This window comes from Protopterus annectens, chromosome 1.part0 (genome assembly GCF_019279795.1).
Source record: "Protopterus annectens isolate FY-2018-M chromosome 1.part0, PAN1.0, whole genome shotgun sequence".
Classification (NCBI taxonomy): domain Eukaryota; kingdom Metazoa; phylum Chordata; order Ceratodontiformes; family Protopteridae; genus Protopterus; species Protopterus annectens.
The window spans coordinates 987285285-987292134 of NC_056725.1; positions in this window are offsets into that span (position 1 = coordinate 987285285).

Here is a 6850-nt window from a genome sequence, read left to right on the forward strand (position 1 = left end):
TGAACCTGTGAAAGGCATCAGTATACAGTCATATGTGCCATATCTGACTACATAACATAAATATGTGAACTGGAGTACAGCAGTAAGCCCAGCAGTGAGGTGTACTTGTAATAGAGTGTCGAAGTCCCCAGTAAAACACAAGGACCCCACATCAATCAGGGATGCTAGGCATACATATAAGGTGTCATGAATAATAGCACAATGCCAAAAAGGCATTATAATGAATGTCTACTGTAGGCAACACCAAGCATTGCACAGGCCAGCTTAGGAGGTGTGAGCAATGTGTACACCAGCTAACTCTTTGTGCCCAGTGGTATACTCCTTTAAACAATGGCAACCTTAGGAAAGCAGGTCTGCCCATAGCTTAGCCTTTTCAAAACCAGCCAATCATGGAAAAGTGCAGGAAATCTGCGCTACTTAAACCCAAGAGGTGGGAATACAGCTCAAAACTGGTTGTAGCTTCCCCTTTGGGCACTATGGCAGTAAGGGGAGAAGGAGTGCACTTCCAGGTGCAGCGCTGGTGCATCCAGGAGTCCAAGGTCATGGCTGGACTCCTAGCTAAAGACCATGCACAGAGACTGCTGCATGGCCAGTACCAGGGCTCCCAATATAAGACAAAGGCCTGGGACTGTCTTGCCTGTGACCTCACCAGTGCCACTGGTATTCCCCGAACTAGTGAGCAGGTCAGGCATCACTATGAAAACCTGAAGTGGAGGAAGGGGAACCTCTTGGAGGAGTGGCTGCAAGAGGCTAGAGAATCAGGGGACATACCAGCCGTGTGTATCAGTCCATTACCTGTTTAATAATTGCCAGCTCAGGTATATCGTGGATAGGTATGGCTAAATATTCCTCTTATGTCCCCCACAGCTACAATGGAGCAGGCCGCGAACCAGGAAGCCCATCTCTGCCACCTGACATGGTTGCGATGCGAGGTAGGTTACTTATACTCATGCTTTTACTGTCATAAGAAATAAAAATAAAAGTAGTAAAGTAATCACTGGTATAAAATCTGTATTGTTCAATTCAAGTACTGCATACACCAGAGAATATGGCAGGAAGAGTCTCATATTGTTAGTATGGCAATAAATGTGTAATACCCTGACAATGCAGGTCTAACTGCTGGACTGTATGTGTATATTCTGGTATCATATGGTAATATAGATTTGCAATCATGTAATAGTACTGTAGTATTAAGCAATTTTACCCACACCATGCATCATAATGTGAACGTGTAGGAATGCCTGTATATGACAAGTGTAATCCCCAGAGGTCATTTAGTACAACTGAGAGACACACATAGACAGTAAACAGGGGGAAATGCAGACAACAAAATCGGAATAGCACATGCGACTGAGATGGGAACTGTTGTTTTATTAGCACACACAGCCACGGTTTGAATCCTGCCAGTGGTAGTAGTCTGCATAAGGAATTATACATCACAACTGTACAGATATGTCCAGACTGTCTATCAAAGTTGCTCATATCTAAAGCCTATCAACCTGTCCCCCTGGGAAATCAGTGGGATGATCCCAGACGTATAGGTAGCAAACAGGAAATGCAACTGATTGACACACATCTGTGACAACAAACCTGGCACACTAGCAACTCCCCAATACCTTATGTGACTAAGAAGCCACATATGTCCCATTTACACCCAACCTGTTAAGCTGTGGTCAGAGTGTGTACAGTAACAGACTGAGATGTATGTGCGTAATACTAATGTGTACTCTGGAACCTTGTGTGGCAACAGTCAGGTAGTGCTAACAAACATTGCTGCAACAGGTACGTTGGATACGAACACTGTGCTGTGAAATACAGACCACTATATCCTGTACAGGTACCATCCACCTTGGTATTGTAGGGGATTGTGTGTGTTGCACTTTCTCTGAATAATAAAGTATCACTGGTCATTGTTGCCCACACTGTGCTACATAATATAACTGTGTAGGAAAGCATGTATATGTGTGTGTCAGATCACTAAAACTGGAAAAGGGCAATATTCTAGATATGTCCAGGCACACCAGCATGTGGTCAACACATGGCCAGAGTCTGTGTAGAAAGAGTTGGATAGCATAGTGCAAAACATCAACCCAGAATCCGTCTGTATGTGTACAGTTAGTCAGTGTTAACAAGCATTCCCTCCACAGGTATACAAGGTAAGAGGTGTATACTGCAGGTAAAACTGGTTCATGTGAAATGATGTTGACAGCCATATCAGTGTCCAATATAGGTCAATAGGGTAGTGTAGTAAGACTTGTAAGGTTCAGATAACAGCACTGACTAGGAAAGCAATGTGGAGTACAGGAATATACTACTTCTTAATTGACATCTTTCTCTCCCCCATCTTATCTCCAACAATAAACAACATACCCACCCCAACTTGTATGTACTGACTCTGATAATGGCCAATCATTTGATAAATATTCTAATGGTTCCCAAACATGTGCCATATTGAATTATTCCAACATTGCTGGCATGGTGCCATCAACGTACCGCATGCTGTTCTTATTGCCACTGTGGTCCCATATATGCATGTGTTCTGTTTGCTATGCAACTGTTCCATATCTAGCGTCTTGGTTAATGGGAATATCTACGCATGCTGTTATACCTAACCCTGGAATGTGTTGACTATTACTAACCCATATATGATGTTGAAATCTAAACACTATAGCATGCTTGGGAAGGCCGGTCTCAGCAGACCCATCTGTCTCACCTCAGCTAGCCGAGGCACTGGGCACCAGCATGTCTGGGGCCCAACCCTGCACCTCCCTGTCCATTAATCCTGCACCATATTCAGGTGGAGCTGCATCAAGGGATGAGGCTCGCCACCCCCCCAGAGAGTGGGCATGGAAAGGCACGTGTCACCCATTGCCAGGCCAAAGTCCTGGTGCGTAGAGTGAGCAATGACCAGGTCGGTGATCTTCTATGCCAGCTTGAGGGCCGCATGTCACAATTAGAGAGTCAGCCTGGCTCTGAAGCTCAGCCCCGAGCACAGCCACCTTCGGGTCTATGAAGGTGCAGTGGTGACTGCCTGTGGGTGGGGACCTCAGTCCCACCATTACCATTAGGGGGCTTGTGGGCTTCTGATATCCCAACACCCCTCCCCATCAAGGTGTTTACCCTCCCACATGTGTCATACTCTCCCTGTATGCATCTTGTGTGTCTTATCTGTTAACCTAAGAACTGTAAAAAGGCGAACAAAACTAAAAAAAAAAATAAAATAAAAGGGTGGTTCGGGAAACCAGCAAGACAGTCCACAAAATTACTGAATAAACTATTTATTAAACTGTTGTAAGCGCTTTTCGTAAGCCTGATGGCAAACTTCATCACAAACAATTTCAAATAAAAGGATCCCTTCTTTATAAAAGAACAGGTGGTTAACATTGACCAATTGCATCACTTTGTTTAAAATGAATGGTAGCACCTTAAAATTAAAATGACAACTACGTATATAAAGCAAAAACAAGACTTCATTAATATATAGACATGGCTTAAAAGTATTCACAAAACTCAATATTTACGAACCATATTATGTCACCTCTGTAAACTTTTTAGTTTAAGGATACTACTGATGGAACATGTGTCATTTAACCCGGGAAGGTACTACTGATGGAACATGTGTCATTTAACCCGGGAAGGTACCACTGATGGAACATGTGTCATTTAACCCGGGAAGGTACCACTGATGGAACATGTGTCATTTAACCCGGGAAGGTACCACTGATGGAACATGTGTCATTTAACCCGGGAAGGTACTACTGATGGAACATGTGTCATTTAACCCGGGAAGGTACCACTGATGGAACATGTGTCATTTAACCCGGGAAGGTACTACTGATGGAACATGTGTCATTTAACCGGAAGGTACTACTGATGGAACATGTGTCATTTAACCCGGGAAGGTACTACTGATGGAACATGTGTCATTTAACCCGGGAAGGTACTACTGATGGAACATGTGTCATTTAACCCGGGAAGGTATTACTGATGGAACATGTGTCATTTAACCCGGGAAGGTTGTAGGCATTCAGCCTCACTTGCCAGGTTAATTCAGGTTCTTCTAGTTTTTGTGGTCTAGGACCACCCCTACTATCATACTTGGCTTGTTCAATAATAATAAATGTAAAAGCATGATCTTTATTAGCAAGAATGTGCTTTGCTAGAGCATTCTCTAGTTTGCGTTTATTAATAGCATATTGGTGTTCATAAATTCTGTCGCGGAGCCTATGCTCCGTCTTTCCTATATAGAAAGCAGGACAGAATTTGCACCTAGCTAAATAAACGACAAAACTTGAGTTACAATTGAATCTGCCTTTAAGTTTATATACTGTACCATTAATCTTAAAAGTATTAGTGCTTCCACAAATTTACAGTAGTTACAATTTTCACACTTGTTCATCCCATTACACCGTACAACTGTGATATATTGCTGTTCTAAGAGGGTTTTAAGGTTCATCCCTCTCCTAAATGTCACTCTAGGGAACTCACCTACTTTAGAATGAATAGAATGAATGTTAGGATTCATCTTAAATAGATCCCAGTTTTTCTGTAGAATATCAATACATGAGTAGCTGTGTGTAGTGTATGTAGTAATGAAACTTGGCGTGACATTCTTGGCCTCACTATTCAATATTCTAATACTGGTATCTATATGCTCATCTACTTCCTTATAGGAGCCAGTAGAAGTCAGTGGGGTTTTTACACTTACAAGTGGTATATACACCTTGTCTGCTCTCTTAGCCTTAACCTCTATAATAAGGGCGTTCAAAAGTGGTTCAGGATAACCACGGTGCATAAACATACTTTTCAGAGTAGAACATTCCTCAAAGAAGTTCTCATCTAAGCTTGTCATTCTTGAGGCCCTAACTAACTGACCTTTCATAACTGACCTCTTTTGGTAAAAAGGATGGCTACTGGAAAACTGTAGAAACGTGTTGGAGTACGTGTTTTTCCTATATATCTTTGCTACAAAGCTACTGACAGCATAGTTTTTCACTAGACAAATGTCTAAATATGCTATAATGTCAGTATTAAATGTAGAGGTAAATTGTAGGAAGTGAGTGGTGCTATTGAAATAAACCAACACTTGCACACTGTCACACTCATCTCCATTAATGAGAATAAAGATGTTGTCAAGGTATCTTGTGTAGAAAACAAAAGAATCACAAAGTGTGTTGTTCTTAAACACATATTCCGATTCCCAGTAAGCCATAACAAGGTTTGCAACACTAGCTCTGCAAGGAGACCCCATTGCTACCCCTATTTTTTGCAGATAAAATTGGTCTTGGAATATAAAGAAGTTGTTCGAGAGTACTAAGTCAATAAGTTCTGTGACCAAACTGATTTCTGCAACTGTAGCATTGTTTTTATTTAACATAAGAACTACCCATTCTATAGCTATCTCATGAGGGATGCAAGTGTATAAATCTCTCACATCAAGAGTGAGGAAATTAAAGTTTACATTAAATTCTAAGGCCTCGATCTTTTTCAAAAATGTCCATGAGTCCTTACAGGTATGTTTCTCATGACATAGATGTTTTTGCAAAATAGCATCCACCACTTTAGCACAAGAGTAAGTTGGTGAACCTCTGCTGTCAACCAATGGTCTCAGAGCTGGGTTTTCAATACACTTGTGTATCTTGGGGATGCCAAATATACACGGGAATCTACTATACAACATTGACAAGTAGTTATAAATCTTCTGGTCAATTCTACCTTCAATAAACATATCCTCTAGGCAGTTCTTAATTAAGCTGTATGCCTTATTAACTTCTGAATGTGAACTTATATCGTATGCACTAGTATTCAATAATACATTCATACGTTGCTGGTAGTCCAAGTTGTTTAATACAACTAAACCACTTCCTTTATCTGGTTTACAAAAACGCAGTCCCTGTGACTTAATATAATGCAAATATTCACATTCATCTCTGTTGATATTATAAAAAGCTTTATGCTTAAACCCAACCTTAACAGCATGCCTAATGTCTAGTTCATAGATCTGCTCGAACATTTCCAAAACCGGGTGCAATGGAGGGTTGTACGTACTAGGGATGTAAAATTTGTCAAGGTTACCAGTGTTCAAAACATCACTCATAATTAAATTAAAATTCAACTTCCTAGTGTAAGTTTTTACATAAACAGTAGTGTTAACTATATTCAGTGGTTGAGATGGAACAAAAGTAAGCCCTTTAGATAAAAATGCAACAATATCTGATCAAAACCTTGTAGAAGAAAAACTGTAAAGTTTAAAATCGCCTCCTTTGTTCGTGGTAATCACTGGGTATTGTTGGCCCATATCAATTGCCAAGAGAATGAGGTGCAGGCCAAAATTATGAGCCAAACATGCATGGACATATGGACAAATATATATATATATCTGTAAATGTAGACAGATAGACAGCAATATGTATATATATGTATGACTCACAAATAATCATATAACATCAATTGTATATAGATAGATAAATATGTTCATATGTATGTATATATATGGATCCCCTTCAGAAGGTCGAATGGCTGAAATCTCAAAATGCATATGACCGAAGCCATATGCTCGAATTTCAGAAGCTTGGCCTTCTGAAATGGAAATAAAAAAAAAACAAAAACACACAAAACAATGTTTCTGCAGGGGGGCAAGCTCCGCCTGCACCCCCCACACCCCCCGCTACTTATTTATTCCAACTCCGAGATCGCACTACAGTGCAGAAAAGGAAATCTCCAGTTCTGCACTGTATGCCGATCCCCATTCAGAAGGTCGAGCTTCTGAAATTTCGAGCATTTCTGAAGGGGAACAATATATATATATATATATATATATATATATATATATATATATATATATATATAT